The 23130-nt window shown below is 42.2% G+C and overlaps 1 long non-coding RNA gene across 1 annotated transcript; it reads left to right on the top strand.

Annotated features, from left to right (window-relative positions):
• Nucleotides 1–5273: 5273 nt before the first annotated feature.
• LOC138575627 (uncharacterized) lies at nt 5274–5970 on the top strand. The gene is made up of 3 exons (XR_011303953.1): nt 5274–5308; nt 5414–5520; nt 5869–5970. It is a non-coding gene; the product is annotated as an uncharacterized lncRNA (long non-coding RNA).
• Nucleotides 5971–23130: the final 17160 nt, after the last annotated feature.

Genomic DNA, 23130 nt, shown 5'->3' with positions numbered 1-23130 from the left:
ATTGGACAGCTACCCTTCTCTCCTTCTCCTCCCAAATCCAGCCTCCCTCTTAGGATTAGTTTAGGAGTGTGGAGCAGACATATGCCAATTCCCATTTGCAATCCCCTTTGTTTTCATGTCAGATTTTGGGAAAAATCTAGTTATGTGTCAAAACTTTGTGATTTACTAGTAACTGCCACAATATATATATTTTCTGATTCAGCTAATAAGGGGGAAACAAATAAAATGACAGCCAGGTCCGCACCATTTTGCACACCCATTTGGCAATTTTCTGTCATTTTTACAAAAAGCATAATCATTAGGAACATGCAATTTATTATCCGTATTCCTCATGTTATTCTCCACCAGTTTGCCAATTCTCAAATTTGGAACATTTTCAGATCACCCAGAAACCCATTTTAGATGGCCATTTCAGGCGGCCCATTTTAGATGGCTTTCTGGGGCCTGCGTCCAAAATACCTTCAGCTAGTCCTCTGTTAATACCTCCCCTCTTAAGCTCTTCATTCCTCTACCTTTAACTCCCTCAGGGTCAGTCGTTTTTCAAAGACATGAGCTGGGGGTAGATCTCTGTCTTTGGCTGGGGCCTCCCTCTGGAATAGCCTCCCTGCCACTCTAAAATATGAGGAGAACCATCTCCGGTTCCAGTAGCACCTCAAGACCTTCCTCTTTGCTTCTGCCTTCTCTCCCCTGCTGATCTACTCTCTCTTGGCAATGTGCACCTGGCCACCCTCTGTCCCCTGGGCCCAGGTACCTGCTCACCCTCCTGCACTGCCACCTGGCCACCCCTTGAAATGGGGACTGTATCTTTACCCATACAACTCCCCACCACCCCCATTTTCTTCCTTTTCTGCACTTATTCAGACCTGCCCAGTCCCCCCATTTTCTTGCTTTTCTGCACTTATTCAGACCTACCCAGTCTGCTGCCGTAAACAATGCACTTGTCACTTTCTGGCTGCACTTCCACTGTTTATTGCTTCTATTATCTATTTATTTGTATTTATTATTATTTATCTGTTCTCCTCTGCTCCGCACTCTCCTCTCTCCCCCTCCTTCCATGCTCTTGCTCCCCTTTCCCTTTCACTTGCACGTTCTCAATGTCACTGGGCCTAGTAAGATCGTTGATTTGTTCTCGCTTGTTCCCGCTCTGAAACACTTGTGTATGAGTGCGATAAAAATAAAATATCATATCGTATATCATTACTCTTCAATTTATTTAATGTGATTTCGTTTAAGTAAATTAAACTTTACACATATCAAAAAACAAACATACACAATGAATAAAACAGAATAAAAATAGAGTACACAATATCGATATATATACATCCTCACATGATTACACAGTTATCAAGATAAAATACCTTCATATATCAACCACAGGAAATGTTAAAAAGAAGAAGTGAATATTGCCTGTAAAAAGTTATGCTGATACTCAATTCAGGTTAACCTCAGTCAAAGTTATTATAGTTATTTTTGATCACACTTTTTAGCAGAGGGCCCAATTTAGATTCAATCCTTGTCCATATGTTGTATGAAGCCACTAATAAGCTCATATTCCCAGAGTTTATGCAATATTGCCAAAAAGATTGGTCACCAATGGTTCCTAAATTATGTACATATCTGGCTAACATTGCCTGATGGATTTGGCCATGACATGGCATTTAGTTAATAAATGTCTTGCAGTCTCAGGAGTTTCTACTTGTCTGCAGAATCGACAAATTTGATCTTCTATCGGTATTTATGCTTTACATCCCAAGTTCATCCTAGTGGGGAGTTGTTCCAGTCTTAGCAAGATGATGAATCGCCTGAGTCTAATTGCTGGGCAGAGAATTATAACCAGAACGGACAAAATTATCCACCTACGGGAGGAAGTAAAAAGGTTGCATTTAAAAACACATCCTTCAGCTCAAGTGATGGCAGTCTGAATGGTGATTCATACCCCAATCGAGGACGATCTAATAGACGCCCCCGTGGAAAACGGAATTACAGTGGCAGGAACATGCCAAACCGTGGTAACCAACAAAATAGGGGCAATATGCAACAACAACCTTTTTTAGAGAGAGGCCAGGACGAATGGGGCTTCGAACCACATTAGACACGAAGCATGCAAGCATTGTGGTAAATCTCTTAGATTATTCACCTACATCTACTGAGTACACAATGCTTTAAAAAGGAATGGGTTTCATTTCCACAAATTACCATGACAGATTTACCTTTCGCCAAGAGTTCACCCAGTTTATGCACAAGATCCATTTGTTCAAACATTTCAAAGGAACAGAATACGAACCTGAGAACTCTGACTCAGGGCTACAGAACAAATCGGCGTTTTGTGTACCCACTTCACTGCAGAGCGCAGAGGCAAAGACCTACGGGAATTGCGTCTTACACGATTTGGGAATACTAGAACTTAACCTAACAAATCGGAATGCGTATAACAACACTAGTAAGAAAGAAGAAGAAGCAATGAAAAACCTCCTAAATAATGAACTGATAGTCATTCGCAAAGCAGATAAAGGGGGAGCAATTGTTCTACAGAATCGAGAAGACTACGTAATCAAGTGCAACAGACAACTCTTAGATCTCAGCTGCTATAAACCTCTAAATCAAGACCCGACGTCCACACTACAAAGTTTGATTAATAACAAAGTGGATAAAGCAGAGCAAAGAGGATGGATCACTAAAAAAGAGGCTGATTTCCTCAAAAAGGATAAACCGCGCATACCTCAATTTTATACACTTACCAAAATACATGAATCCATGACCAAACCGCCGGGCCATCCTATTGCTTCAGGGGTCAATTCTGTATTAGAACCCCTGTCTAAATTTGCAGACACCTTTCTCCAACCCATGGTTCGCAAAATGGCATCCTTTGTTCAGGACACTACACAAATAATAAAAGAAATGGAAGAATTATCTTTTGACCCTACCATTGAAATCTTACTAGGGTTAGATGTGGTAGCACTCTATACCAGCATTCCGCAGAGGACATCCATCGAAATGTTGGAAGAAAAACTTCTCTCTGATCATGAAGTTGGTTCTACACCTATTTCTTTCATCCTCTGGTGTGCGGAAATGAGTCTAGTTGAAAACTACTTCCACCTCAATGGCAAATGTTTCCAGCAAATACATGGCACGGCAATGGGAGCCACTCTAGCCCCGAGTGTAGCTAACCTTTACATGGAAGCCTTTGAAATTAACAAAATCATGAAAATAATAAATCCTTTTTTCAAATATATACGTATCTGACAAAGGTACATCGATGACATCTTTGTAATTTGGTCTGGCCCGAAAACAATCCTTGAAGTGTTTCTGGTGTGGATAAACAGCCAAGACAGACATCTGAAATTCACATCTAACTATAGTACCAGTGAGTCCTAGACATTACCATCACGGTAGACCCCATGAAGAACTGCATCTTTGTCAAACCCTACAATAAACCGACAGACAGAAATTCACTGCTGCATTATAGTAGCTCACATCCTAGACATGTAAGGGACAACCTCCCTTTGGGCCAATTCTTGAGGCTCAAAAGGAATAGTTCCAAAAAGGAGGATTTCAACAAAGAAGCTGTCAAGATGCAGAACAAGTTACACCAAAGAGGCTATCCGCATATGATCGTCAGGAAAGCTCTTAAAAGAGCTAACAACAACAATCCGGAGTCCCTATTGGAATACAAAGAACATTTTGTAACCAAGAAAGATCCCAAAATAATTTTCGTCAATATCTTCAGCAATATGTCTAATGACATCAAGAAGATAATTTTGATAAATTGGCCAATCCTGGAAAAAGGAGAGATACCGGTACCTAGACCTGTTGTTGCGTTCAAACGCAGCAACACTTGAGAGAACAAGTGACCAGGAACGATGTGTTGCTCAAACCTAAAACCACAACGAGCCTGTCCCAGTTATGGGGTCTCCCGAAAAATTGTGGGCCATTATCCATGTGGACAGTGTGTATATTGTAAATACACAACTAAGAGTACAGAGGTAGACATGGGGCTGAAATCTAAATGGCAACAAAAATCACATACCAATTGCAATTCCATCTTGGTAGTTTATGCCATCTGGTGCCCATGTGAAAAAATCTACATTGGCAAAACGGACCGGAAGGTGAAACTCCGTATTGGCGAACATAAAAGCTGCCTAAAAAATCAAATTAAAAACGCACCTATGGTCGAACACTGGATAGAATATCAACACACATTGGAAGACCTGAAATGGACAGTACTCTATGAATTGATTCCTAGTATGGACTATAACAGGGACAAAACGATCCTCCTAAAAAAAGAAGAACAACTTATTATTTTTTTTTTTTTAACCAACAGTTCCAGGACTGGCCTCAATGAGAAAGTGGATTGGAGTCTATCAATTGCTATTCAAACATCAAAACGAAATGTAATTGAACACTACTAACATATTTGACTCACTAACATGGTGCGTGTTTGACAGCTCTTTCCCAATGGCGGTCGCCTCATAATTGCGCGAGTAACATGGATGATCATTGATCATGGAAATATATGAGGGACCTGTTATATTTGACTTACCAACATCGCGCGTTTTTGACAGCTTTCTTCCCAATGAGGCTCGCCTCATTATTGCGCGAGTAACACGGACGAACTTCGATTATGGAAACAAACAAGGGACTTGTTATATTCTTGCACTACTAACTATTAGTTAGTAGCTTGACGTATATTTCAACCACATGACACGTGATCGCTCTAATCACATGATACGCAAGACATTTGGAGACACGTCTATTCAGGTATATAAATCACGTGATTTATTGAACACTCCAGCATCGGCACTGTCAGCACGGATGGAGAGCCACTGGAGGAAACACACTAAGCGGTAAGACTCAGAACCCTGGGCATAAAATGCAGCTACATGTTAAATCTGTAGCCCTTTAAGCTAGCTGAATACGGACTTCCACTCATGTTAAATGGAGAACCGTAGCTAATGAGCTTTAACAGCTGCTCATTTCCTTCTGCTCGTTCGTGCACTGTGACTTAGATTTGACCCTCTCACTCTGTAACTCGAGTATCGCTAAGTTTTGCTTAATGCAGGTGATTGCGAGATGAGGTTTTCCTTTATGCCTCAGGGGCAGCTAACCGCATCTTATGCCTTTATTGTTTACAGGCCAATAACCGGCACCCACAGCAATCTAGCAGCTATTTGTTAGCAAAGGAACGCCACAGGACATTTATCCTGAGTCTGGCCCACGAAACATGGATAAAGCTTTAACACTCTAAACACGATGGAAACAGACATCATATGTTTTCTTCCACTGCACAACCATGTTTGCATACGGAATGGTAAGCAGTATACTCCATCATTGAATGCTTCCATTTCTAATGTCTGCAGAACATACTGACAGAGATGTATTTCGTTTTTTGTTCTTCCTTGTCTCTCTGATGCAGAATAACCAACGTTGTTCTGTGTAACCCTAGACTGTAGCCACACGGAATCAAAGACGACCAACTTGGATGATCTTTCTTATATTCCCTTGTGAATTTCCATTTTTGATGTAAGTGATGATTCTCACTTCGAGCTTTAGCACCTTGATGCACAAATCTATCCTAAGGAGTTTCTGATTCACCTAGTCCTGTTCGAGCCAGCACATTTAGCAGTATCTTTGTATTTGTTGGTGACTCAATCTTTACTCCCATGAGTATTTTCATCCTTACTGAGAGTCACCATTTCTGTTTCTTTTTAGACCACTCAAAGTGATATATTTACCAGTAGAGGCAGTTATATCATTTGTTGACAATTATTTATAAATTAGGTCGACCTTTGATGTTCATTCCTTCCTATTCACTAGAGAATTAATATACAGGGCATTACTCATTTTTACCCCGATCTGTTCCCTTTTCAGATATGGAGTCCCCCTCTTGCTGTTGAGTCTCAAACAATTCTTGGACCATTCACAGGACGAGAAGAGTTTGGACCATCAATTCACATGAATATTTGCTTAAAGCTATTGTATTTGTCATTGTGTTTTTTTTATCTCCTGTTGACTCTGCAATAATCTGATTGTAGTTGTTATTAGGTGATTTGTACCCTCACCATTATCACTAGTGGGTTATTTTTGGTTTTGGTAGACGGCAGACTACCCCTGAAGAATTTCAGTTTACTCTGTTTACACACACGTTCAGAAAGAAACATGTTGGGAAAGTAATGAATGAATGAATGAGTATGTTTGAATTTGAATTAGAACGAATGTAGTGAGAGATTAGGTTGATTTTGGTGACATTTGCACAACACTACCCCGGAGTAATCTCAATCTTTATTCACTCCTGGTTTTCACATTGGTTTTTACTTTTATTGTTTGGTATCTGTGGTGATTATTCTATATTTTCTCTGTTTATTCTGCTGTTTCCCTCTAATTGTGAAGAGGTACATGTCATTTGCATTTGCACTTTATACCAGTTGTCTGGTTACTGAAGCTTTTAATGTTGACTATGAGCAAACTCAAAGTTTTTTAATGATGTTGAAAACTAATAAATGATATATATTTTTTGTAAACTCGTTTGGAATCTAATCAGTAACTGGTGATTAATGCTGCAAGCATTGGGACACCAATTGAAAAGGGATCAAACCAAGCCCCTTGGCACTGTTTTGTTTGTTGTTCTAGGCTTCGCCTGCAAAGTTTAGAGGATGTGCCAAAAAGAGGGCTCATAATCCTCTTACCTCCCCATAGGTGTTTGTTTGTAGAGATTTAGGTATGCCTGGGGCTTCATGAAGTCATAGGGCCTTATCACGACTTTGGCAGTAACCCTTAAATCTGGCGGTCGCGCTATTACCGCCGGATTTAAAGGCCTGCCAAATCAGTACTTCGGCAGATTTCGCCCCAGCTCTTGGCTGGGCGGAAAATCCACCCAAAATTCTCACTATTACAGCCGGCGGGAAATCCGCCGGCGGTAAGAGCGCAAATTTTCCCCTTTGAGCCCAATGGGGAATGGGGCATTCCTGAATGGGCTCAGTGGGGAATGGGGAATTACATTACCGCCGAACTCGTGATCCGGGGAGTTTGGCGGTAGGGCGAATACCACCGGCGGTAATACCGCTGGCGTTACCGCGAAAGTCGTGATCAGGCCCATAGTGTCTGTGGTGAACTAGTATCTCTTTAGCTTGCTCAGATGGGCATAGTTTTCAAGCCAGTCCCATAAGGCTACCCGCTTATGGAGCGTATTTTGCACTACACCACAATGCCTTCTGAAAGGACAGTTTTGCTCTGGCATAGCGAATTTCAGCTATGTATTCGTCCACAGTTGAGCTCTTGATTAAGACATCAACTACATAGGCTAGGTTTCCCCTTTCGCCCAAGTCGGCATGGCCTTATGAATGAAGATGTTAAATTTGTTGCCAGAGTTTATGTATGGAAAGGGGGTTCAGGTCCACGTGTACTGCTGCGCCCTGAAGGTAAAGGCAAGCTTGTGCTGGTCTTCCCTACTCATGGGTACTGTCCAGTAACCAGGTCAGGTCCTCCTTTACACCTTTGACCCTTGGATCTGGGCCAGTCCCTGATCGATGTGGGGAAGGGGCCATCTTGACATGTGGACCCATTTATTTAACTCCCTAAGGTCATTGCAAAATCTCCATTGGCTATTGGGTTTGAGTATCCCCAATACCGGTTTGTTGAAGGTCCTGTGGACTGGATGAATTATCTGATAGGAATGTACATTTTTAATAATCTCTGTGAGTGACTCCATAGATGTGAGAGGCAAAAGGTATTGCTTCACAAACACTGGAGCCATCCCAGGGTCTGTAGGTTTGGAGGTTGAATATATCTCTGTGCATCCACAGTTGTACAAATCCATGGCAAAGATATCCTGAAAATCCCAAAACACCTGTCTCAGCTTCTGCCTTTGCTCCTCGGTCTCACAGGCATCAGCGAGATCGATTTGTTCTTTGACCATCTGCTTAAAGCCTGGAAAGACCTTGGGTTTGGCAATTTCGGCAGTATGCACTAGTTGGGTGGAGAGATCTCTTGTTATGGTATTGGCCTGGACATGAGGTTTCACGGATGGGAGGTATTCACTGTTGAGTTGAAATACTGCCTCATCCTTCCTGATGTCACAGGTCACCTCATCCCCACCATAAAGGCAGGAGGAGTACACCAAGTAATTCCCCCCTTGCCGGGGGAAAGTCTTTTCCGGAGGAATATCGTCGTCAAAATTGTAACAGTCATTTGGAATTGGTCTAATATCTCATTACCTGAATAAATAGAATAATGTTGGACATCAACCGTCATTCCAATAAAGGTGTCTGCGCCCATAGTGATACCTCTAGGGTCGCTGTTATCAACCAATATTCTAATGGTGTCATGTTCCAGGTCAACTAGAGGTGTCGGTTGTAAATACAAACCTTGCTGTTGGAGGTTATCAAATTTATATAAGCATCCTTGTTTTTGATGCTCTGTCCTCGCTTAATTTTTAGGGAAATTGTACATTGTCACATTTGTCCTTGAATGGTGATCTCTTCTCCCGTTTGAACTTCAACCACATACGGCAGCAATTGAGCTGACCAAAATATTTCTCAGTGTTGTCAAAGCCCACAGGGTTACCCCCAGTTGGGATCAGGCTTTGTAATTAATTAGGTCCAAATTAACTGTGAATCGATTGAGAATATCACTGCCTAAGTAGAAGGCGGATTGGGCATCTCTCACAACCCAACAATTATGTCCTATGCTTTTGTCGACAATGGAAATTTCGAGCATGCAGGAGACGTTTGGAATTTGGAGTTTCCAGGCCCATTTCCCACTTATCAATCAACTTAAACGTAGGAATGGGCGTTTCCCACGTGGGAGTTGGGCGTTCCCTGAATAATGCTACACTGATGAAGCTTCTTCCGTTATTCAGGCATACTCTGGTGAGAACAGGCTCCCCCTCCTTTACCTGAATGCATAAAAACAGCTGTTTACCCTTTATTTGGATGCTGGTCAAACTTTGAGCTGGTTTTTCATCATCTTTTATCATGGGATTTGAGTTTTCTTCAGATTGTGGATTGGTATAACATTTTAGAGTATTTCCTTCCAGTGTGGAATATCACTTAAAACTGTGAGGGAGGTTGATTTTCAAATATGGGCAAGGGTTCCCATCACCAGTTTATTCTCCTACAGAGATGACAGTGCTGTCTGGGACTTGATTGTTCCTAAAGTGGAATTCTATTTGGTCGGACCGTTGTTCAATCATGTGGCATGTGCCATTGAAACTCACATAATTTGTACTTTGTTTTAATTTCAGTGACTGGTTAGTCTGAGTCCAGGGGACCATGTCCATGCAGTCAATCTGGGGTGGTAACCTGCGAAGAAGGTCATTCCCCAGTAGACAGAGTGTGCCCTCTGGAGTGACAACTATCACCAGGTGGTTCACCCTATGTCGCCCAATTTTGATCTCCAGATCTGCAGTCCCTTCGACAGAAATGTCATTCCCATGAAAGTTTTGGAGCTGTCCAGGAAGAGGTGTGATGGGAATTTGGTGATTATCCCCCCTTACTGCATTTAGCTAGTTAAAGGCCTTTTTGGACAGGGGGGTGGCTTGGGATCCAGTGTCCACCAGCGCTGATAATGCACATTGACCCTGTACCTTGACGGAGGGATAACATCCTCCTTCTCTCTCTTCCAGGGGACAAAGAAAATGTGCATTTTGTGCCAGCTTGGCAGTGAATATGTTTATATTGAACTTCTACACTGTGTGATCTTGGACAGTTTTCTTGTCGAAGCCCGGGAACCTGTAAAGAGGATTTAGCACCCAGATATGTGTGGGATTGGGAAGTCCCCTTTTTCCCCTGATTCTTTGCTGTCCCCCTTTTCCTGGAGACAGTTACTCAAACCTGTTTGGGGAGAGGATCCCTTGGTGCTGTCAGGGTCATCGGGTGACATTGTTGCAGTTTAAGAAATGGTTGTTCTGGGTCCGGCTCCATACTTACCCAGTTTAAGTTAGGGTCTTTTGGGACCCATTTTTCTTTGGGAGGGATCCCTCCACCTCTGAAAGAGAAGATTTTCTTCTCTGAATCCTCCAGGGATTCTTCCTCTTTGAACGGGATGATGCAGACTTCCTCCACAAAGTGGGTTCTCTTTTGCTCTTGATTTCTCCTACTTACCCTCTATTCCCTAGGTTCCAGCTTTTCAGGGGTAGAAGATTTTTGTTCAGGTTCAGAGGTTTCCATGGGTTTTGTTCTGGTGAGAAAAGAAGGTTCCTCTAGGGCTTTGCATCTCCCTCTCCCCCCGGAACCCCTTCTCTGAAACCGGTTGATTGTCAGAGGTTTCTTCCCATCATTGCTCCGGGGCACCAGACCCGGATGTTGAGCTGTTCTGGGCAGAAATTTCCATTTGAGGGCTCTGCAGAGCCCTCAACATGCAACCCAGGTCTTGTGTTAAAGGTTGGACCTGGTGCTTCAGTTGTGACATCCTTTCTGGTTGGTAGGGGAGTCTGGAATCATACCTTTGCTACTCACAGAAAAGGTAGCTGTCCCTTCTCCAAGAGTAGCTCAGGTATTGAGAGTTTCCCTGATAACCCTCCATCCTTGGTCTCTCTTCTCCCTGATTTAGGAATCTATTATTCTTATAGTGGGGAGAGAGAGGAGGATTGTTCCGGAAAGTTTGAAGGGTATCTGGGAAAGAAACTTAGGTTGAGGGTGGAGTATTTCTTCCCTCCTGAGGCAACCTCTGAGGGAAGTTTTGAGGGAGGATTCCTGGGGCAGTACTTACCTGATTGGACCCCCCCCTTGTGCCAGGATAGTCCATACATACCCCAAAATGGGTCTGTTACCCTTGTATCTAGGTCGGCTATAGGTGGCAGGGTCAGATAGAGCATTGGTCGGATACCCTGCCTGGCTACCACCTGATTGGGTTGGATCAGAGGGTCTCCTCTGTCTCTCATTCTGCTTATTAGTATTAGTGGGAGGAGTATTTGTAGCCCCCCCCATTTCCAAGTACACTATGGGGGTATTTTTCACCTCTGCCACCTTTGCAACAGCAGGTGTGGTTGACGGTTTGGGGGTTTTGGGATTATTTTCATTTTCAGAAGGCTTTTGTACTTCATAAATCCGGGTGGCCTGGTCTATCACCCAGTCCAGGGTCCTACACTCATGGAAGTCCCTTACCAGTTGGGTCATAATGTATTTCGGGAGCGCATGTAAGTAAGTGTTAATGAACTCCCAGCTATTTGTGTTCACCCGCTTCAGCTCTTGAACAAACTCTCTAGGTGCTTGGTCTTCCCCACACTGCTGGTTGTAGGCCACATTGCAGGCCTCCTGAGGGTTCAGTTGAATGGAGAAATGCTTTAAAATAGCCGCCTTATAGTTGGGCCATCATTGGTGATCTTGGTCCTCCAGCCCTGCAAATAAGCTGGAATATTCTGGGGAGAATGTCCATTTGACAAACTCCATGCAATGTTGATAATTCTTGATACTAAATGACATCATCATTTGGTCATAAAATTCCAGATGCTCCCATACTGAGTATTTGGCATTCTTGTGGTAAGGAGTGTAAAGCTCTTTATGGCCTTGATTTGATGAATTGGGTCTTTCACAAGATACCTCTTCTGTTTGGAGGACTTTCTTTTCTGCTGCACCTGAGTCCACTCACCCTCTGACTCAGAGCTGCTACTATTTGTGGTCGGCTCCATGTCCTCTAGGCGCTCCCTACCTCTATGAGACTGGGAATCCCTCCAAGAATGACACGGTCTGGTCTCTTCTCCCCTGTGGTACTGTGGGCTCTCAGTGTCCCTTCCCTTGTACTCCCCTTTTCGCACAGGGGAGTACTCTTCTTCCTCATCCCTTCTTCCAGGTATGGTGGAGAATTCCCCCCACCTCCCTGAATGTGTAAATGATTTTAAAATACTCTTTTGAGGCCTGGACTCTGGTTCTTTTCTGTCTGCAAAGTGGACCAGGTAGTCCCTTTGTAACTTTAGTGTCTGCCAGTCTAACTCCCTGATTAATTCATCATAGGAGCCCTAATGGTCAGAAGTACATGCTAGGGTATTTTTGAATCTCGGCGGAGATGAAGACTTGTTAATATCTGATAAGGACTGCCCTTCCAGCTCAGTTGGACTAGGCCTGGTTGATTCCAGCTGCCTCATGTTTGCCTATTCTTGAAACCTATCAGGCATGAAGTTAGCAGCACCCTATGCATATAAGGGGGTGAGTTGGCTTGAGGTCCCTGGTAAAGTAGTCAACACGCCATGATCAAAGGGTGCCTTTCCATACTCTAACTGGTCGGGGTGCCTGAAAGCCTGTTTGTATTTGGCTATTTCCTTTTCCAATCTCTCATGTTTGTTTTTCTCAGCCCCTATCTCTTGGTGATACATAGAGGCCTGAATGTTCAACACTGATACCAGCGCTTGAGTAGCTTCTTGCACTGTATTTTATGCCAATACTTTGTCACTAAGACCCTTATTCTCCTCACAAGGGGACTCATGTTCCTTCTGTGAGGCTTGTATTGTCTGGGCATATTCAGTGTGTTGCCTGCTTTATGTCAAACTCTGCTTGCCTCACATGTTCAGTTACTTTTTCATTTTCTATCCTCATGTCAGTCAGTTCTTGAGAACATAAGTTCACTTTTTCCATGTTCATCCTTAACGGATGCACTTGCTGAAACAGGGAACTTGTCTCATGGCACAATTTTCTATTCTCTTCCCTGAACTGCTCTCTCTGTTGTTTCAGAGTGTTTAGATTTTGGCGCATCTGATCGAATTCCCCTTATGAATTGACATCCCTTATGATCAACTGGCTATTTTCATCTTTCAGTTGTTTAATCTGCGTTTGAAAAGCAGAAATGTCCTCTAAGCAGGCTCTATTGTGAACAACCTTCTCACTTAATTTGTGTTGACTCTCTCTCAGGTTTTCAACACCTTCTTGATACTCCTCTTTCAGTGCAAAAAATGGAGCCTCTCGCTCTAAATTCACTTGCTGTTGTGTCACTAACTCATCTTTTAGCTGCTGAATTATGTTTTCTAATTTTAAATCTGAATTTTGGCTCTTTTGCGCGTTTTCCTCTAATTGTTTCAACTCTCTCTGTGCTTGATACAAAATCTCAAACTGGTTTTGCACAGAGGCTACACTATCCTGGTATCTTTCTTCCATGATCATCACATGGAAGTACATATATGCTGTGAGCTGAGCCATTTTAATTTGCTCATCTCTGTTGGTCTGTGTCATATAAAAGTCTGTCAGTGCCTGATGTAACAGCCCATTATCCTGCCACATATCAACATTTGCAGAGGTAACACCCTTCATCATTCTAGCTTGCCACATTTCATGCTCCTATTCTTTCTACCCATTTACCTTTAATAAACAATTTGGATAGATGGTTCTTCCTGGTCATATTGATTTCTATGGTGCTCATTCTGAAATGTGTTCTGCACCTAATATGCTCTCTATGCAAGGGCAGAATCTGAACCCTGTTCCTGATTAGTTTGTACTCACAATGACAACGCCAATCAACACTGTTTTATCTACACACCACCCTGAAACCCAGGGTACAGGTCCGAATGGCGCCTTCACATTGCAACACAGCTTTCCATCCACTGAAATGCAATTACTCCTAAATAAATAGTCTGCTGCTACTGCACTTTTACAAGTGGAAACTCTCTACCAATCCCGGCACAAGCCCCCAGTTTGGTCACGGTTTATTACACAGTCAGACTCAACTCAGGGAATTTCTTCCTCCCCCCCAATCAAGGTGGCGCACAACAAAGCAGCACTCTTCTTTTGTTATGGTTCAGTTTAGTAAGACCTCCAACCCGTCTCTCACCCAATCCCAACAAATACATGGTCCCACAATGGACTGGGAATCAGGTTGGTGTGTAGTAATAATATAGATTTATTAATTTATTTTAATCAACTTTGACAAATAGACTAACATCAGCCACCAATGCTGTGGCAACACAAGGACAAAATTGACTTCCATAATGTCACCAACACAGAGATAATACTGAGATATGCAGTCACACTGTCCTGCAACTTTCTTTTCAAACCCCTCACCAACCCAGAAAAATAACATTTCAAAACACACATTGATTGCTGATTTGGTTATAATACTTTTTTCTCCCAGCAACCCCCAACCTCCAAACATCAATTAGACTTGACCTCTCCGAATTGACGGCAAGTGGCAAAGAGTGGGAACACAATGGGAAAATGATTTTTGGAGTTCGGATAAAAATGCACTCTTTGGAAAAGGGATTCAAGGGGAAAAGTCATGTTTTCATTTATTACCACAGATGCAATATGAGGGAAAGAAAAGCAAGGGGAAAATTTGTTTTGCCACACATAAAAAGAGCAGGCAGATCTATCTATCTATCTATCTATCTATCTATCTATCTATCTATCTATCTATCTATTCTGGTTTTTATATAGCGCCCTATCGCCCATAGGTCTCAGAGCCCTCAAAACAGAAACAGAAACAACGTAGAACACAAGACTACAAAGAGAACGAGACAGAGATTCTCTTAGACTTCTCCTTCATCAAACAGATATGTCTTAAGCAGTTTCTTAAAGATGGTAAGAGACGTGCTGTTTTTTTATTGGAGATAGCATTCCAAATCAACGGAGCCCAGTGAGTAACGTTTGTGCCACCAACTCTTTCCAAGGTTTTTCCCGGTTGTTGCAGATTATTTTTTCCATTAGATTGTAGAGTTCTTTGAGTCGGGCCTTAATAAGTCTCTTAGTGAGATAATTAGGAGTGATGCCTGTCTGACATTTAAAGGTCATAACTGAGCATTTGAATTTTATTTGCTGTTGAACTGGTAGCCAGTGAAGTTTTTTCTGGCAACTGATGTTTTCTCCCGCCGGCTCAAGCCCCAGACCGCTCTAACTGCACCATTATGAATGGTCTGCAATCTCTTGATGTTAGCCTTAGAGGTACCCATCAAGAGACTATTGAAGTAGTCCAGTTTGGAGTTAATTATAGCTCCTGCAATCAGCACTAGATTTTGTTGTGATAGATATGGTTGAATTTGCCATGTGAGATTGATGTAAAAGGCGCATGTGGATTTAAGATAGGAGACCTGTCTCTTATACAAGAGATGCGAGTCCATAAAAATGCCCATGGTCTTAACATGCTTTGATACTTCGATGAAGCTATTGTTTATCTTGATTTTTTTGTATTGTTATCTAGTTTCCCTATTCTTTTAGGTGTGCCAAGAATTAGGAGTTCTGTTTTTGCCTCATTGACGACCAAAGAGTTGTTTGCCATCCACTTTTGGATAGCATTGAAAACTTTGTTTATTCTTTCCACGTCCTTTTAATAGGAACCTGACAATTCAAAGACCAGCTGGGTGTTATATGTGTAATTTGTGAATTGAACACCCAAGTTTTTAAGCATATCGCATAGGAGTTTTGAGAACATGTTAAAGGGCAGAGGTGATAGGCATGAACTCTATAGGGTAAAACACAGGTCAGCAGTGTTTTTAGAGAGCTGAAATGGCCCTTTACGACTGCGGCCATTCTTGGACCTAGGAAGGATTTAAACCAATTTATTGCTAGAGAGGAACATCTGCCAATGGATTTCAATATCTCAGCCAAAAGATCATGGTCTATAAGATCAAAAGCTGAGGAAAGGTCAAGTAGCATATGTAGGGCAGTGTTTCCTTTCTCAACAGTAATAGCAATGTTGGCCTGGAGATCCAGAAGCACGGTCTCTGTTCCACGTTTGGCCCTAAAGCCGGATTGCTCATTAACCAAGATTTCTTTGGTATCTATGAACTTCTTTTATTGTATGTAGACAATCCTATCGATATCGTTGAGCAGGAATGGCACATTTGTTATGGGCCTGAAGTTGCCTGGTATAGAAGGATCCAGGTTTTCCTTTTTTATAAGAGGAGTAATTCATGCTTCCTTAAGATCAGCAGGAACATAGGCTTCTTCAAAAGATTGGTTGAGAAATTGTGCAACCAATGTGCCAAGGTGTCTGCATAATCTATGAATAGCTTGGCAGGGAAAATGTCCCTCTGACAGGAAGATGGCCTCGACCTATGAATCACTTCCAAAACCTCTGAAATTGAGACCTTTTTGTAAGAAAAAAGATCTAGATGACTATTAGGCAGATCACTCTTAATGGTAGCAGCGTTAAGTGAGTTGACTAGTGATCAGAAAATAGTTTTTCTGGTTTCAATGGCCTGTTGATGTTTACTAGTTTTATCTGAGAAACCTTCATGGATCTCTTGGCACCACTTATCGCTCTCTTGAGCTGGGTGTGTAATTGGAGGATCTTTCAGTTCTTTAATAATTGAAAAGATTTCCTTAGATTGAGATTTTCCTTGCTGAATCCTCGCATTAAAGTGTTCAGCTTTGAATTTGAATTTGTTCATTTGTATTGCGCACCCTGCCCAGGGGCATCTGGGCGCATTTCCCTACATGTTTACAGGTTAATTTACATGTTAACAATCATAAATTACAAATCTTTATGTACAGTTACAGAATGGCGGCCTAGTAGCGGAATAGCTTCAAACATATATTACAGCTCTATCACGCTAAACAGGTCTGCACAATGAAGGCAATATTGTGAAAAGGAAGTTTTCATACTAACGTAGGTTGTGGCAAGGTCTTGCTCCGTGAGCCAAGATTTGGCTCCATTCTTAAATAGTAAGTAACGGGTTTCAGTTCTGAGAAGATTAGGGAGAGCATTCCACAGTTTTGATGCAAGCACTGGGAAACTCGACCCACCTGCATTTTGAAGTTTGAATGAGCTTGTGCGGATCTTAGTGGTCTAGTGGCGGTATGTGCCGTGAGGCTATTTGCCAGGTACTCTGGTGCTTGTTTGGTTAGACACTTATGTGTAAGGGCGAGGGTTTTGAGTGAGATTCTAAGTGACACCGGGAGCCAGTGGAGGTTTCGTCTAGTGTCAGAAATGTGCAATTTTCTAGGGAAATTGAGGGCTGCTCTAATAGCGTTGTTCTGTGTTACTTGAAGCTTGTTAATGTTCTTTTTGATAGTCCCCAGGTACAGGGCATTGCAATAGTCAATTTTAGACATTACAAGAGTTCTTGCCAAGGTGATGCAGTTGGAAGTGGTGATGAAAGGTCTGCAAGCTGTAAAAAGTTTACACGTGTAGGCTGATGCAGAGACTACCGAGTTGATTTGTCTTGTCAGAGAGACGGTAGAGTCCAGGTAGAATCCCAACATTTTGGTGTTGTTTGTCATCTTAATGGGAATCCCGTTGATAACAAAGATTTTGAAGGAGGAGTCTAGTTTGTTGAGTCTGTGAGGGGAGCCTAGGATACGTAACTCAGTCTTGTCGTCGTTCAAACATAGTCCATGAAGTGCCATCCAGGCTTGGATGACAGAATAGATCTCATTGAGCACCTTTAAGTCAGTTGTGTACACGCCCATGATATGAATGAGTCTGAGGTGTCGTCTGCATAATTAGTGTAGGTGATACCCAGATAGTCGAGAATATCAAATAGTGGTTTGGTGAACACGTTGTATAACGTAGGGGATACACAAGACCCCTGTGGGACCCCACAGGTGGCAGGAGTAGGCTCAGAGGCGGAAGATGGGGAAAAGACATGCATAGTTCTGTTTGCCAGGAAAGATTTGATCCAGGCGGTGGCCTCGTTTGAAAAGTGAGCAGAAGTTTTTAGATGGTGGCATAGTATTTGATGATCGACCAGGTCGAATGCTGCGGAGAGGTCAAGTAGTAGAAGTAGAGCTAGCTTGCCTTTGTCTTTAATGTCCTGAATTTGTGTAGTTATGTGAATGAGGGCAGTCTCAGTGCCATGTTTCGGGCGGACGCCTGATTGCCAGAAGGCGAGGAGTTTGTTAGATTTAAGGTGTGCTTGAATTTGTAAATAGGCTGCTCGGTCTACATTTTTCAGGAGGAAGGGCACTGTAGTAATCGGTCTGTAGTTAAATGGGTTGCTGGGGTCTAAACTAGGTTTTTTAATGAGAGGGATGACCCAAGCATCCTTGAGGTCATCTGGGACCGTACCTGTTTTAAATGATGCATTTATGAAGGTGGCGATGAACAGGGCTAGATCATGGGCAGCTTCCTTGATGATAGGGGCAGGGCAGGAGTCACCTTGGCAATTTGTGGGTTTGAGTTTTTGAATGATGTTTTCCACCTCCCAGATAGTTAGAGGTGAGAATTTAAAAGGTTTGCACAAGTTCTGGTGGGCCAGGTGGTTGAGATTAGGTACTGTAGAAAGGGGATTTGTTAGTAAACTGCATTTTTTTCTTATTAATTTTGCTCTTTAATGTAGTTATTTTGTCCATGAGTGCTTTTTGTATACTAGTGCACAAGTCAGCGTTGGTAATGCACTTGTCTGTGGGGATTATGGGAGACTCAAGTTCTTTGAGGATCTTGAAGAGCTCTTTTGTATTTTATTCTGCCTGAGTGATCCGTTTATTGTAGGTATCCTTTTTTGCTGTGAGAATTCCTTCCTTGTAGTTCACTGAAGCTGAGATCAGCAAAGTTTTATTTGCGTCAGTTCGGTGGTTTTTCCAATGTGATTCAGCCTTTCTCTTCGTTTTGCATAGGTCTCTCAATTGTGGTGTGAACCATGAGTTGAGGTGCGCTCTCTGATTAGGTTTGCAGAGTTTTAATGGTGCTATGGAATTTAGAGCTTTTAGTATGGCTTGGTTGTATGTGTTTACCAAGACCATAGGGTCTGGACAAGATACTGAAGCTCTGTTAAGAAGGGGGATTGAAGAATGGTCAGTTTGTAATCCTTAGCAACTGGTTTATAAGATGCTAGTGATGCTACAGATTGGTGTTTTCTCCAAAGGCGTTCAGCCTTACGCTTATTTCGTCCGGCTTCAAGAATATCCTTGGGGAACCACTTGTTCACGTTGGTGGATTTGTTACTTTATTAGGTTTAAGGGGGGGGCAATTCATCAAAGGCTTGACTAGTTGCTTTCTAAAGGCCTGAGTGAAGGAATCCAAGGATGTGTGCTGATGTAGCAGGGGCAGGAGAGGACCGACCTTATCTTTTAAAGCCTCACTGGTTACTGCCTTCCTGTTACACCAGGTTCCTGTAGGTGGAGATTTTGTGGGGCACTGAATTTGTCTGTTAGTGATGTGAAAGGTAAAATTGATCAGATGATGATCAGACCATGCACAATCTAAAATTGAGGTAATGGTAATTTACTCGTTTTTTGTCAGTATCCAATCCAATATGTTACCAGCATTGTGGGTAGGATTTTTAACTAATTGTTGGAATTTAATGGCCTCAAGTGAAGCTTTAAAGTCCTCAGCCTTTATATCCTGTGACTTGTTGTCCCGTAGGTTCATATCCCCCAGGACAACAACTGCTGAGGTGTCTTTGGAGATATTACCAATACTAGCCACTAAATGTTCATCAAACCTAGGAGTGAGTTTGGGGGGGGGGGGTAGTACAGCAGTAGGAAGCTTATAGACGTCACATGATTAGATTTAGATTTGACATGAAGAGCTTCACAATATTCCAGGGCTAGGGTACTGGACATGTGAATGTTTAAATCCTTTAAAAAAATAATAGCAACTCCCCCTCCATAACAAGATCTACGTGAAGCATTGTGTGACTATCTGGAATAGCCAGCGGTATTACATGGCTAGTAGTTTGGGTCATCCAGGTCTCAGTGAGAAACAGGATATCCACTTTCTTCTTCGAGATCATGTCAGCAATTTCTGGTGCATGTTTTACCATGGAGCGGGTGTTTAATAAGCAACAATTTAGGTGGTCATGTGACCGATGAGCAGTATTATTCTTATCTAGACCCTCAACCTTTGTCAAGCAGTCATGTTTCTTGGAGCCCCCCTCCTGGGTGAGTTTAGTAATTACCCCTTGGCTATTGTGGTTCATGGTATTACATCCATGATGTTTTGTGCTTTCTATAGTAAATGGGGAGTCTATCGGAGTGTTAGTCGTAAGCAGCAAAGATGGTTCAGCATTTCTTGTTTGCTCTACATTCTTACCCGGGCTCTGAGCTTTGTGGTTAGGGTCACAGAACAATGGGAACAAGGAGCAATTTCGTTTTTCCCACCACACATGCAAAGGAAATACCAGGCTTTGCACTTCCGATTTAAAATGAAGGGGATCAATGGGGATGTTTGTTTTGCACCCTGCACCCTCTCTTGGAAACAGTGTTTTGGCATTAATTCTTTTGTCACATTTTTATGTCCATACTGGCTCAAAACACACTGGGAAGAGCTTATTAGTTTTGAATGCTAACAAAACACATCCTGTGATTTCTATAGGGGAATTAATTGATTTACTTTAATTAAATATGCTAAGGATCTAGACAGACAAACATGATATTTTGCTATGGGGAAATACTAGAACAATACTTGAGAAAATTGCAGGACCTAAACAATCTATGGCTTTGGCATAGTTTTACTCACAGGAGAGGCCTTGTAATGGGCATCAGGTAACAGCAGGGCACATCTGGGACAGCAAGGCTGTCAGTCAAGGATAGTCCCCTCTGGCTCCTACAAGGGGTCCCAGTCAACTTCTATGTCTCTTTGTCCATGTCTCCAATGCAAGATTTGGGGCCTCTCTGCTTGGGTGTTTCTCGCAAGAGTTCAGCAGCAGGTTACCTCCCGGAATAAGTGAACAAGCCTAGTTCTGATGCAAACTGGTTTACTTATAGGGCAAATGACATCACACACTTGTCATAATTTCTGCGAAAGGGATTGGTTGGTTTTCGCTACTCACCTCCCACCTGTGAGCTAATACGACAAGGAGATGAGGGGTGTGAGTTAGGAAAGTTGTGGGAGTAGAAAGTGTTCTCACCCCAAACTAACACGTGGGCTTGGTATGTTCAAACTCTGAAAATCTATCAACATGGCAAGTACCCTATTTTTTCAAATCTTTACATGTATGGATATATTTGTAAGAATTACATTTGAAGGCAAATCAGATGATGCTAATCTGAAGTGGGCATGCCTTTCCTATGCAGAGATATGGTCTTTCTTAATTTACTCAGGAGCCATATCAGTGAAAAATATGCGACTTCCTAGTTCGCATTTTAATTTTGTCCTTCACCCTCACACCAACTTTCAAATCTCTCGGAATCAAGGGAAGGCCCAAATCACATTTTCATTAATAACTCCTGTTATGTTTATCACACAACACCCATTTTGGCATAGTTCAAAGGGTTTCATCCAAAATGTTTGAAAAAAAAATACCGAATGCATGTTTTGGCCGAATTTCAGCCGTTCGAAAGTCCAAACGGCTGAAAAGTTTGACAGATCATGCACTCAAAGCTGGGGGCTGTGGGGTGTGCCCCGCACCCCTGCTTAATATATTGTAAGCAGGGGTTGCGGGGCACAATCCCACAGTGTCCCAAAAAAAAAGGAAAGGACCCTGCGGTGCTGGCTCCCAATAATGGAAGTGAAAGGGAACAGGTTTTGCAGGGACACGGCAAGTCGGAATGCAAGGTAAGGAAGGGTCTAGGGCCTGGGTGTTGGGGTGTGGGTAGGCGTGTGTTGGGGCTGTGGGTAGGGGTGTGGGCCAAATCAGTAATGTTCAGGGGAGAAAAGACCAAAGATTATTTTGAAAACAAAATCTTTTATCTGTTCTCCCTCGAACATTTCTAATTCAGTCTTTCAACCCCAATCCATTCAAAGAGGTTTACTGTCACCTTTAATAAAAGTTTTGAACGACCGTTGTGGCATATATGCTGCCCTTTTTATGCAATAGTATGTATTGTTCCATTAACAAAACTCTTGCCTTCCCTTTGTTCTCTTAAATTGCATTTCCCCTTATGCATGTGATTAGCCAGAGGCTGGATCATTTTATCTTCGCCTACTCTAATGTAGATTTTATTGGAGTTCTGACCTCAAAGCCACTTCTGCTGAAAGAACAGGAATGGCTTAATCTATTTCCACGTGGTTTAAATCTAGACAGAGTGTTTCTTCATATTTTTGTAAGCAATGGACCTTCTTGATTGTTGACAACCAGGCCTCCCTCTGCAGGACCAGCAGAGGAAAGGTCTTGGAGGTTACGTTTCATTTTCAGGAGAAATCGCCAGCTGCATGTACACATTCTGCAAGAAATGGCTGTTAAACATGCACAAAACATTTTACATGAGATTTTATAAGGCACCTGGGCCTTATATCCATGTGTAATGTACTTCTTTAATCTCACATTTGCAAAAGACATGAGTATCACTTCTGGATTGTCCATGTATATAATTCAGTTATATGAGAAAACCATGTTCAAACCTTTAAGGTCTAGTAGGCGCTTCTGTCTGCATACTGGCATTTGGATGAGGAAAAAGGAAGTTCTTTTATTTCTTATGATTGCAAGAAGCTTAGTTTCAATTAAGATTTCAGGATCACAGTCTCACGTTGCATAAAGATATTGTACACGCTGCTAGCTGTCTCTTTAAGTAAAAAGTGTAACTTTCCATGGATTTAGTTAAAAAGCATTGTCAGCCACATGTCTTTTTTTTCTTGCCGAAATGCATTGCGCATATCTTTGCACTTTTGAGATTTAAGCCCACTTTCTTTCCTTTGAGGTGTAGGCCTGTTTTGGGCTCAATAGGTCTCATGTCTGACATCACCATTTCTGTGCTGGCCTTGTTTGTTTGTTTATTTATTTATAGTGCGCTCCAAACCCGGAGGTATCTGGGCGCATTACAAGGATATGTAGTATCAAAGTTACATGGGCAGTACACAGTAAGTCATTACACAAAAAGGAATATATACATTTGGATGCACGACATTACACAAAAAAGGAATATATACATTTAGATGCACAATGGGGAATACACAGTAAAAGGAAATATCCAATAAAAGGAATACACTGTAAAAAGGAATATATACACTTAGTTGCACATTAGGGAATACAGAGTAGGTCCGTACAATAGGGACTAACGTGCCTGCAGTATAGTGCAATTTAATAATGATGTCGGGTCTGAGGAATCCAGGACTGGTTAGAATTGGGGGTCTACTGTGGTGTATCTTTAGAGATATGCCAAAGTTTAGTGTCTTTCCTGAATTTGTAGAAGGACTGGTCAATTTTTAATGTAGACGGTAGGGATTTCCATAATTGAGCAGATATAACTGGGAAGCTGCTACTCCCTGCTTTTTTTAGTTTGTACCTGGGCACTCTTAGGCAGTCAGAGTTAGTCGTCCTGATGGGTCGAATAGGGTTGTTTCTGGTGAACTTTTCAGTGAGGTATTGAGGGGCTGCGTTGTTGAGGCATTTGTGAG

This window comes from Ambystoma mexicanum, chromosome 1p (genome assembly GCF_040938575.1).
Source record: "Ambystoma mexicanum isolate Mex_15411 chromosome 1p, UKY_AmexF1_1, whole genome shotgun sequence".
In the NCBI taxonomy this organism is placed as follows: Eukaryota; Metazoa; Chordata; class Amphibia; order Caudata; family Ambystomatidae; genus Ambystoma; species Ambystoma mexicanum.
This window is presented reverse-complemented; position numbering and strand designations above follow the sequence as displayed.